The sequence below is a fragment of the Mercenaria mercenaria genome, chromosome 8 (genome assembly GCF_021730395.1).
Source record: "Mercenaria mercenaria strain notata chromosome 8, MADL_Memer_1, whole genome shotgun sequence".
NCBI classification, from domain to species: Eukaryota; Metazoa; Mollusca; class Bivalvia; order Venerida; family Veneridae; genus Mercenaria; species Mercenaria mercenaria.
This window is the reverse complement of record NC_069368.1, coordinates 44,149,637-44,162,805: the sequence shown is the minus strand read 5'-3', so window position 1 is coordinate 44,162,805 and position 13,169 is coordinate 44,149,637. Positions and strand designations below refer to the sequence as shown.

General features: G+C 34.5%; 1 protein-coding gene across 2 annotated transcripts in view; it reads right to left on the bottom strand.

The window, feature by feature from the left end:
- Positions 1–12,073, bottom strand: part of LOC123566473 (uncharacterized) — a 29,297-nt gene extending 17,224 nt beyond the window's left edge. Inside the window, exon 1 of one of the 2 annotated variants that reach the window (XM_045360609.2) lies at positions 11,367–12,073. The gene's annotated coding sequence lies outside the window, so the exon portion shown is untranslated. Of the gene's footprint in view, positions 1–10,811; positions 11,003–11,366 lie in introns of those variants that run through there. The other variant, XM_053549811.1, reaches the window with a different exon arrangement.
- Between the last annotated feature and the right edge of the window lie 1,096 nt (positions 12,074–13,169).

The following is a 13,169-nucleotide window of genomic DNA, read 5'->3' as shown; positions in this document are numbered from 1 at the left end:
ATTTGTCACGTTTGTATGTGTGCAGTTTTAGATATGACACATTTTTTTTTTACTTTCTGAATGAGAGTTTAAGCCAGGTCAAAATGCTATACTCTTGTTTTCCCTGGTGTCAGTTTCTCAAATACCTTTGATACTATATATATAGTACATTGAAAACTAAGGCCATGACCTGCCGACATTGGGCTCATCGGGACAAATAGGACCAGGACAGGACAGGCAAGTCATGTCTTTGCCCGTTTTGTAATTTGTGTTATGCTTATACTTTCCAACACTTTTATTTATTTATTTATTTTGTTGGGTTTAACGTCGCACCGGCACAATTGTAGGTCATATGGCGAATTTCCAACTTTAATGGTGGAGGAAGACCCCAGGTGCCCCTCCGTGCATACTTTCATCACGAGCGGTCCAACACTTTTAAGATTTTCTTTTACATAAACGAAGAAGGATTTTACTGTGCATTGCATGTCTTGTCGATTTAAACACGTTTCGCAAAATGACTTACTTTTTGGCTATTCCGGTTTACTCCGTCAATTTAGGCCTAAAAAGGATTCCAGTTTTAGTATCCTTTCCTGGTGTAATGCGAACATGTTAGAATGGAAACAGATTTTAGTTTTGCGTGCTTTGTTGGGAAATATGCGCCGTAACCTAATCACGATGGCCTTCTATTTTTTATTTGCCAACAAAGCACGCAAAACTTAAATTTATTTCCCAATTGAACACGTTTTTCGTATCCTTACATCTATGTATTTTGTGTAGACCTGGTTCCTCGCAACTCAGCAGGCTATTTATTACTATTTAAAGCTACTTGCTCGCGGCCGGTGCGAAATTTTTCAACATGTTCATTTCCACCAAGTTTTGCATAGAATGTATATAAGACACTGACAAATGATAAGGTGAGTGAAAATATGTGTAAGAAATTAGTAAATATGCTAAAAGAATGTTGATTTTCTCAATCATTTTTAAAAGCGTTACAACGGTTTACTCTCTTCCGCGCAATATTTTTGATAATTTAGTAGAATATCTTGCAAAATTCAAGTATGAAAGATTGTACCCAGCACACACATATTATCGATTTCTGATTGAAACAAATCAAAATCGTCTAAAACGTGTGAACTAGTCGGTCGCTTTAATACTACCTACGTTTTTCATATTACATCTGCATGGCTTCTCCGCTTGACTGAACACTGTTTTGTTAGCAGATCGTTCGATAAGTCGATATAATACATACTACTTTTGCTTTGCCATTATCGAGGTATACAAGGCTTGGTTAATTAAATCCTCTCAAATGTCATTAAAAAGTGCAGACCGATGATATTATTAACCGCCCGTCTTCCGGTTAATTATCCTGTTGCTATTGGCAACTACTGTCATTAAACGCCCCGATAAACACTGACAATAAAGCACGTCAAACGCACTGGTTATTGATCGATTTACGCATTCCCCGCGGCGAGCGGAATTTGGACTCCTGCCAGTGTCTGACTGGTTTATACTAACTAAATCGATAGAAATAATCTATCTCGTAGACCTGAATTCGTTTTGGTTACGAAAGCATAATATCGTAAGATCTCTTTTTATACGTTTTAGTTATATTTTATTGTTGAATGAAAGTAATTTAACATGTCCGACAAAATCAATTTTAATCATCAAAAAGAGGAAAGTACCTATTTAAAAATATTAAAATGGCGGCTTATGGTGGCGGCCATTTTGAATTAATGACGTAACAGTCTCATCTTGATTCAAATCACCTTTAAACTGGCTGAAAATGTATACCTGAAGCATTTTAAATGTGTGTCTAAGAAGTGAATTAAATTAGCCAGTTATTGTGTCGATCCGTCATGGAAACAAATCATATACAGTCATGTAATTCAAATGCAGCCATTTCAAATGGCTGCATTTGAATTACATGACTGTATTATTTTCTGACCACAGAGTAAAAGATCTTTTGTTGCAACTGGCATCATCCGATTTTCAAACATCCTTTAACTGGTTCCTGTATATGTAAACACTTGATAGCTACAAGAAAGCTTATCTTATCTACATCTACTGTAAACAAAATTATCCTTCTCGAATAGATAAATAATTCATAATTTTAACATGTCCGAAATATTACGAAATGGTAATGGTTACATTTTACTCGGACTTTATCCTAGACTCCCTGTTTAAACTCTCAAAAATTAAATTAAAAATGCAATTCAAATCCCATATCATACCGAAATGAAACTGAAATTTTGTAATTTGTACCACTCTCTAGGGCAAGATTGGTTTTAAAATAAAGTGACACTTTTTTCCATAGTCACTATATGTTCATTGTTAAAATGCTTAGATTTACAGCGAAAATGCAGCGTTCTGATTGGTCAGTAAGACTAATTAGAAGATTATGAGTTTTCACCGCTCAGTTGCTTACTTGTAGAAGCTAGTAACAGAGAAAAAAAGCAGCAATTTTTGCAAGAATAAGGGCTATAGAGATTACTGTAAGTCACTGTATTAACGTGTTAACAGTATGAATAAAGGCGTTATTAAGAAAATAGTTCCAGAATAATATTGTCTTGTTAACAGACAATGTAGTACAGTGGTAATAATTATGATTTTGACAAAATATAAAGCCGGCGAAAGCTTATCCTACACCAGTCAGATAACCAGTTTAACCAGAATAGCAGTATAATATTTTTAATTTTTAGTTTCTGTTCAACTCGGACGATTACCATTTTATCCTGTGGAAATATGCAGGATAAAACACGAGTTCGCGCTATTCTAGCTTATAAAGCGCAAAATGCTTACCCGGTAAAATGAATATTGTGTCGTAAGTGTGCACTCCCTTTAAGACGTGTTTTAATTAAACGTCACATACCGTTTACTTTCGCCACGGAGCACGCATATATTTGAGGTTTAGGTTACAACAGGTTTACTCTTTTGTTTACAACCCGCGAATAATGACTAACACTGCTGTAAGTAGGCAATATATTGTGAGCGTGTTATTTATGTTCAATACCAAATATTTTTATTGTTAAGTTTATTTTTTTGCATCCGTGTTTTTTGTTTTACATTCTTTAGAATTTGTAAAAAAAATCCGTTCGTATTGTTGCAACTTTAAAACAAGAGCACCGCCTTGCGGGTGCTGACGCTCATCTGATTTTTTTTGTGTAATAGAAATATTCTCCTACCCATGATTTTCTAAGTCTAAAAAGGGCCATCATTCTTGCAAAAAGCAGGATAGAGTTATGTTTCTTGATGTACAGTGTCCACTTATGATGGTGAAAAACTGTTGCAAGTTTTAAAGCAATAGCTTTAATAGTTTATGAGAAAAGTTGACTTAAACATAATACTCAACCAAGAAAATGATTTTCTAAGTCCAAAAGGGGCAATAATTATTGCAAAAAGCAGGATGGAGTTATGTTGCTTGCTGTACAGGGTCAGCTTATGATGGTGAACAAGTGTTGCAAGTTTCAAAGCAATAGCTTTGATAGTTTAAGAGAAAAAGTTGACCTAAACATAAAACTTAACCAAGAAATCTGATATTTTCTAAGTCCAAAAGGGGCCATAAATCTTGCAAAAAGCAGGACAGAGTTATGTTTCTTGCTGTACAGGGTCAACTTATGATGGTGAACAAGTGTTGCAAGTTTTAAAGCAATAGCTTTGATAGTTTAGGATAAAAGCTGACTTAAACATAAAACTTAACCAAGAAAACTGATTTTCTAAGTCCAAAAGGGGCAATAAATCTTGCAAAAAGCAAGATGGAGTTATGTTTCTTGATGTACAGGGTCTGCTTATGATGGTGAACAAGTATTCCAAGTTTCAAAGCAATAGCTTTGATAGTTTAGGAGAAAAGTTGACCTAAACATAAAACTTAACCAAGAAATCTGATATTTTCTAAGTACAAAAGGGGCCATAAATCTTGCAAAAAGCAAGATGGAGTTATGTTTCTTGCTATACAGGGTCAGCTTATGATGGTGAACAAGTATTCCAAGTTTCAAAGCAATAGCTTTGATAGTTTAGGAGAAAAGCTGACCTAAACATAAAACTTAACCAGGCAACGCCGACGCAGACGCCGACGCCGACGCCGACGCCGACAACCGCTCAAGTGATGACAATAACTCATCATTTTTTTTCAAAAAATCAGATGAGCTAAAAAAAGAACTCGAATTGGAAAGTGATGCAGGTTAAAAAGGAGAGAGATTTTTATGGAACGCCAAATTAACAGAAATTCAATTCTTTCAACCTATAATGTTGAAATAAATTAATTCTCTCTACAAATGAATATTGCAAACACGAACTGATTGAACCTCTCTAAATGAATTAATTGTGTATGATAATTCAAGTCATTTGTACCAAGCATTGAACTAATTTTTGAAAAGGCTCACATTATTCACAGAGCGCAATAAATGACATTTTAAAGGTTATTACATACTAGTTTCTTTTCCCGGTTAATGCAATAGTACCGGAAACGTCAATATTTTTTCCATACACAGACGCCTGAATTTCATATCTGGTGCGTGTCGTTGCATTAGATCTGCATTTTTTTTATTTAGTTCTTTATTGTCAATCTTATTCAGGCTACTGAATAAATTCATAATATTTACATTACATTTATACGTGTAGATACATATGTAATAAAAAGGTTATTATCTTTGCATCGGGAAATATGCATTCGTTCTTTAGCGGAAGAATATTGCGCTCCTTAAGTCGCGCAATATTTCCGCTGCTGAACTCGTGCATATTTCCCCGATACAAAACTAATAATCTTTAACTATAAAGTATCTCATTTTAATACAATATTGACGTCTGAATTTTATACAAGGTGTGTAACGTTATTGAATGTGTGTCGTAACATTTTGTGTGTCGTTGTCCTTTATTCTACGCCAGTACTGTCAATTTCATTCAGGCTATTGAACAAATTCATAATATACGATATCTATATGTGTGAAGATGCATATGTTATACAAAAATTATTTGCTTTGTATAGAGAAATATGCACGAGTTCTGCAGCGGAAATATTGCGCAACTTTAGCGGAGCAACTTTAGCGGAATAATATTCAGTGGAAATATCTAAGGAGCATACTCCTAAAGTCGCGCAATATTTCCACTACAGCACTCGTAATAAATAACCTTTAAATAGATGATCATCAGGCTAAAGGGTATTAGTGATTAGGTAATATAAATGGGTGTCCAACTTCTGAAGCCGCCCACAGCGTGCACGTCACTGTGATGGCACAGTGCATCGACGGTTGTAGACCATATGACATGAGAGTCGGCTACTGACTGATGTATACGGGGGCATTGATAGCGGCTAGCTGAGAATAATGAAGAATATTAGGTTAAAAATATGTCCTACCGATTTTCGCCAAGAGTGATTGTATTTTTGCAAGCTTTGAATTTTTAACTGAAATAGGCAACTTTCCCCCGAGTCTTTCAATCCCTACGTGTCAACATGGGGTGCGACAGGGGAGGGGCACGACCATCGGCGGTGACCGGCGATGACAGCGGCGAGCACAGCATCTAGAGTACTTTGGGTACAACCGCCCTCGTTTTACAAGGGCGATCTTGCTTCTTCTACGTATTGTCTTGCAACCACGTCTCTCGGGTCATTATACTTAAGGTCCCATTCATTGGCCGTTAACTGTGACCAATTTCGGAGGTAACTTATTTTTACCTTTTGGGTTCAAAAATTCTCTGAACGGCATGCCAGGTGATATGTCGGCGGCCGACGGACCGTTTTTAAACACGAAAATCATACATACCGCATACAGAGTTTCCAAGAAACAAGTATGGTCAACAATGACATTAGGATAGTGCTGGTCGGTTATTATCCATCCTCTGGTAAGTATGCTCTACATAAAAGGCTGTATATGTTATTCAGGCACAACTAATACACTGAAGAGATATGAAAACGCAACAAACATATGCCTGAATATATTGTTTACTACAAAAAGCATCACATTGAAATGTTGAACACACCTCGATACACATCTCGATTCTCTATACCCATTTTTTTTTAAATTTAATCAGCACAACAGACCGTAAAATTAACACAATGGGTATAAAGTATCGAGATGTGTATGTACTGAACATTTAAAGGTGGTTTTTGTAGTAAAAATATATTCAGGCATATGTTTGTTGCGTTTTCATATCTCGTCAGTGTAGTTCAAATATTCCATAAAGAATAATCAATTAATTAGGCCTACTTTAGTTATATGTTTTTCAGTGAATTATCGAAGTATTAGCAGTAAAATATGTCTGGTATTGTCACAGCGAAAAATAGCAAACATATTTTTCACAGGTATGAAACAAAAAACTGTATACATTTAGTAAAAATATGAAATAAACAGAAAATTTGATTGTCTAACATGTAAGATCAAAATATCTTTCACAAGTGAACTATAGCTTACATTTTCACCCGTGGCTACGCACTCGTGAAAATATTGCATCTAGTGTTCACTCGTAAAAGATGTTTCAGTCTTACACTGAAACTAACAAATATCCCCTATATCATAAACTTTTTGGGCACTGGTATAGCTCAAAGCAAGTTGTTGAACTGATACATTTTTTCTTCAATATGTTATCTCCAGTAACTCAGAATTGTGTCAGTGAACTATAATAATCCCTATTGTAATTCTAAGGAATGTATTGATAACACATTAATTAAATTGTTCCTACTAAATACAAAAATGTTGTTTTTTGACGATTCAGAATCTAAGTTTGTATAATAAATTTCCACATAATCGTTCTTAATAAATTTAACTGAACACCCTTATCACACAGTTTATCTTACTTTTATCTATTTTTTATCTACAGCATTAAAAGATATCTTACACGGTCTTTCAATTTTTCAACATGAATATTTTTAACACCTTGGTAGAAGGCCACTCAAGGAATATGTGTGTGAAATTATTTCATATTGGAACTAAAGGTTTAGGCGACCCGTTTGGACTGGCCTGCTTTTGGCTTTGGAGTTCCCTACGTTCAATCAAGCGGAACCGTTTGATCACCATCCAAGGAACATTCAGGCAAACTTCAAAGTAGATGTGGTTCGTAGGAAAGTGGGCGACGGACAAATGACAGACGGTTCAACTAAATCTCTAGTGAGCACAAGTACAACATGAATAAAAAGGTTTAACAGACAGCATGTATGTAAAATAAAACAACATATTATAAAATACCGAGTTTAATTTATACAAATTTATTTTAGCCGCTAGCGAGATTGCGATGAAAGCTTGCAGCTACCTGAATCCCTCTTAGAGTTCGCTTTCTGGAAAACCAGTACTGGTGTCATAAAAGGTGTTGTGGCGGTATCACTGGGGCTCGAGCCCACAACCTCCGGGTTGAGCGACCGTCACCCTAAACACAAAACTTATTAGAATCAAACCTGATGTGTGTCCAAAGGACACTGGTTTCCATTTTTCTGTAACAGTACATTTTTCGTGACACTAGGTGAAATATTATTAAGCTAACTGCAACCATAACTCTGATGCGGTGTGCGAAATCCCACGGCGATTAAAACACCACTTGCATGTATATAATCACTTTTTTTGTGGAGATATTATTTTTACAGATATATTATATCAAATTTATATTGCGCCTTTTTCATGACAAACACGTTCAGAGGCGCTTAGTATCTGAGAAATTTCAAGCTTAGACCGGGATTCTAACCCCGGACCTTTAGATTGACAGTCAAGCCTGTTACCCTAGACCACCAAAAGTAAAAATAATTTAAGCGTCACACCGACATAATTTTAGATCATATGGTCACTTTTCAGCGTTTAATGATAGAGAAAAACCTAAGATTAGCCATTTTTTAAGCACGAACAGGCAACTTGACAAAACCGGCGACCGGCCGCAAACTAACTTAAGAGTACTTCCATGCGTTACAAAATATTACACTCCAATCGAAGTTTCGAACCCACAGCGCCGAGGAACAAGTGATATAACGACTTTAACCAATGGCCAATTACTAAACTGTACTATTCATTTAAATGGTCCACAACACGGTAAAAAGTGACGTACGGCAATCTTCGCTTAATTAAGGGCCATAACCTGTAAAAGCTATATTGCCAATAATAGATTTTTAGGAGTGGTTTTACCCGCTACTGAAGTTGTAAGAGTGTTTCTGACAATCATAGAATCTTTATTTTATTCCTAACCACATCATAACGGATATTCATGTGCTACACAAAGCAGTCCCATTCATGAACACCGCACATGAATTATCAATGCTTAATGCAGTTTTAATTTAACACTTGCCATTTAGATTATATAAGATCATTTCAGGCCACGCTTACACCACTGCTTTTCAGCAGCCAATTTAGGTAAGTTTATGTAAGGTCATGCAGTGTTACTTTCATCTTAGATTTGAGGCGCATTTGTATTTGTTTCCCATACATGTATTTTAACACTCTGGCATTTGCTTTGTTACGAATAGAGTGATACGAATAGATCAAAAGAAGTATATTATTAACAGCGCAATTTTTAAGTGAGATGTGGTGAATGCTAATATTTTAAAGTGAAGTTTTGTCTTTATTTGCATGCAAACTGTTCGCTGTCTTTGTTTTATAAAGTTACATTTTGTACAGGTGACATGACATTTTAATAGACAAAATGTAGATTTAGATACTCTCTGCTTTATCGTAGGTATTAATGAAAGGCGTTGAGGTACACAAAAGTTGCCACTAAACAGGAAATAAATCTACCAGAAAAAAACCGCCCCCACCAGACGTCTCAAGGCTTTGATTTTCTCTGATCTTGTTTACACTTTTAAATGATATTAACAATGTAAAATATATGCAGCGATCTCCACTAACGTCATAACTGATAAGGAGTAACTAAGGAAATATAAGAAGTACTGTAAAATCATTTAATTTCGTGGGCATGAAATTTCGTGGTTTTGATCAAAACGGAAAAAAAGTCTCGTGGGGATATGAATTCATGGATTTCAACTTCTGTCAGAACATAAAATGAATGGGAATATTTCTTCTTTGTTGGGATTAAATTTCGTGGATTGACTCAACCACGAAATCCACGAAAATTATATAGTCCCCCACGAATACTTTTGATTTCATTATCATCAAACCACAGAAATATTTTGTAAACGAACGACATCCTTACCGACAATCTACCTTTTAACCGTACTGTCCGTGCGTCTGAACACTTCAAATATTCTCAAAAAGATGTCCCACTTTGAAAATGAATGCTATTTGAAAGAAATAAAAACAATTTCTGAAAACTACAAAAAACATAGTTTTGTGAAATTTCAGGGCTAAGATTTTAATGCAAATGCATCGAAACAAGATATATAACGGTACGTACAAAGTTAAACTATCCCGAAAGTGTGCCCCTTTATACAGTCCTTTTTTCGGAATACAATGTCATGTTACATGCTTATATTAGTTAACTGACAAGCGTTTTGTAGTTCAATTTTCATATAAAACAACTCTCTATGATTTGTTTTTGATTTTTTAAAATTATGGACCTAAACCAATCTTGTCCTCTATCAACTTTTTCCAGGGTATCATAGCCGTAGAAATTTGATAAAAGTTTAAATATTCATAACTGCTCATAAAATACATAATTTACAAACAAGATGAAAAATAGGATTCTTTCAAAATTCAAGGGTCATTATTCTGGTGTTATTAGACACCTGTCCATTATCGACCTTGTCTAACACTTTCATGTAGTTATTGTAGAAATGTGCGTTTTTATGTGAATAAGGAATATGGCGATTCGTGAAGGTCAAGGGTGATAACTCGTGTATTATATCAGCAACGTTGTTTAGGTCCGTGACCTAATCCATAATAGAATAATAGAGACTTAACTTACACACATAACACCCCACTTTTCTGTACAACTTGGTTATCAGGAACATATTATGCCTATGACTGTGAAGATTCCTGGTGAGAGGTGAGAGGGGAGGGGCTAGATTTTAAAAAATCTCACAACCTCCTTTAATTCAGTTTTAGTTTGTCAGGTCTACGCAGGTGGTATATTTACAGATTATCTGTAAAATTACAGATAATCTATACATTTATAGATTTTTCAATTTGTAAATTTACAGATCGAGTGTTTGAAAACTGCTGAAATTATATTTAGACTCAAAATGGCAGCTTAAAATTAATTGATTTACTTATGGTATGCGTAAATAAATGCCGACTGTAACTTTCAGTCATTTCTGCTGACTTTGATTTTTTTTTAAATACCAAAAGCTCAAAGTCATCAAAAATGGCAGAAACTCACAAATGACTATAGATCTAATGTACGTATGCAGTCTGTTAATTAATAAACCAATTAATTTCAAGCTGCTTCGGCAGTTTTCATACATACAATCTGTAAATTTAAAGATTATCTGTAAATTTACCGCTTACTTTTCGACCTCTTTGTGTACTATTTGAACGTGGCCACAATCAATGGTGCACGTAACAGAAGTCATACGAAACGTGACGGAATTATGAATCTTTATCCGAATTTAGCACGCCGTTGTCACGCTCCATGTAGCACGGGAAAGTACCTCTATATTAATATATGATAAGAAATCTTCCCTTCTTCAAATTTATACACATGTTTTCAATAAAATCATAAAATTCTAAAATGCTCGTTGCATTTAACAGAATATTACGGTATTGCTCTGTTATGCGACACATTTATGATAATACAATTACCATACACTTCACAACAAGTTAACATAATGTCTTAACAGGAAATAAAACACATGTAACGACAAATAAACATCGTTCGATATACACACTTCAAGATGTGAGACATTGTATAACAACTGCAGTTAAAATCGATTTATACTTAAAAACTGTTATCATAAAATCTATACTTACAAACTTCCTATATTTTTTGCAAATTACATCCCAGAAACGTGTTTCCCACGACACGCTCTGTCTATCATTTCCGCGGGAATCATTTTAACACTCTACACATAAACTTTACACAGTTAATCTAATACACACAGATACACGAGTTACACGCAGTTTGATTTACGAGACGTATAATACATCGCTGGCGACGTTTATTGGTTTGGGCACAGTGCCAACTTTGTGTTGAAAGGGTCTGCTTTATAGTCGGTACAAAGCGTAAAATGTAATCGTTTGAGAATTAAAGGTCGCCTACTTATACATGGTCCTTTGTGTGAAATACAAATACATTGTATTGTTGCAGGGCATTGAGCCAAAACACTAAATGAGATCTTTTGTACTTAAATAAATTCGATCGATTAAATGCAGTCCTTGCATGCTTATAATCCTTAATATTATAACAGTAACAAACTATTTTATGTATATAAAATCTTTGAAGTTATACAGCAAGAATATGGAAAAGGAAAAACTATTTAAATATATTATACATCTACATTAAACAGTAAAAACAGGTAATATTACCTTTCTGCGTAGCGTCTTCGTTCAAGTCAATAAGCTAGGCATGTACGATGACGTCAAAAATTACGTCACAAACTGTGACGTCACTGGTGATTTTGTCTGATGACGTCATTCAACAAAATATTGATTAGCGTCACAAATCTGCTACACACTAGATTATCGTCTGTCCTTATGATTTTAAATAGATCTTTGAAACAATTTGTCCGAAAATACTTTTCAGTGTAGATTGACGAACAGAAAAAAACATCCAGTAAGGAAATTATTACATAGATCTAAAGATAGAAATCTACATGAAGTTGGTAAACAGAAAAATTTGCTTACAATAATAGAAGCAAGATCTATTAAACTGTTAAATTTACATCCAAATTTGCAACACAAATATTTTTACTCGGCCCACTTGTATCGCCTCACACTCTCTGAATAAATACATCGCGCCCATAAAATCCCCGATTTGGCAACGTGCCAACATAGACGTAAGGGGTTACCAATAAGTAGGTGTTAAAAATGTGTTGGTCGTTTGTACCTCATAAACAATAACTGTGTTATTATTGATTTCATTGATCAATATTATCATTCAACGCTGAAACGATGTTAATCGGATTATGACGAACAGATTAATTGCCTCTATATCTAAATAACTGCGTCCCTCTTTTTTTCTCGTATCGTGCATTTCTTCGCCTTTTTTTCTGAGTTACATTTTTTAAATCGGTATTTAATGCTCGACATATTGCACAAGTTTTTCATTAATTTTATCGATTTCTGTTGGCTTAATTTAATCTCACTTGAACCCACACATGTGCGTACTTAACAACAAAGCGATAGTTGCCAAGCAACGTATCCGCTCGCTATTGATAACATCTCAGATAATTACGCTCAAGGCGGTCGTCAATAGCAACGCGGTTATTATATGCGCTACTGCACATCGCGTTTTACTAATGGTAGCTCGAGGCAAGTGTTTTGTGACTTTTTATACCGTTCAAATAGCGTCAATGACTCAATGTGTCATTTTTTGACAAGGTTAACATATTTTAACAATGTTATTCGGCTAATTCAGTTGTAGATAAAATATTTTTATTGACGGTTTCTTTATAATACTGTACTCTTTCATTTTATTATATGATGATAAAATTCTTCAATAGATCTACTATATTTTGATTAATCCGATTATGAACTAAAGGCATTTTATGGCAATCAGTTATTCCATACAACCAGATAAATTATCTAATTTTATTGTTATCATTGCACATGACGCATATGCTGGCATATTCCACGTGTAAGAGGGGCTGGGGTGGGAGGCTTAAATTTCAAGACGGCGCAAATAGTTGCATAGTATGATATCTGGTTTGGAATTTTGCATAAAATAGCCTTGACATCCTGTTTTCATCCTTTTTTTTTTTCATTTAAAGGTATCCAATTGATGGCGATCTTTCACAAAAACATTTTAATTATCTTTAAATATTTACTTTAATTTCAAATGTATAAAATCCTCATAAAATGTATTTAACTTAACTAAATACAGTTTGATTATAGAGCACCATTCATAATTAACTGTTATGCACTAACAGCTGATTGTTAATTAGCTGTTTTTCAGTGGTGATGCACATTTATACTGTGTTTAATCTATATGCATGTATACAGTGTATACTATTCAAATGCATAGTATTTTAATGTTAATACAAATAAACCTGTTAATTTAATGTTAACATAAACTATGTGAATTATTTTTTCATGTTTTTAAAGGGTAAGGAAAGCCCGACAATAATTTACTTTTATATGAAAGTCATCTTCAAGCCTTTAATAACGCTG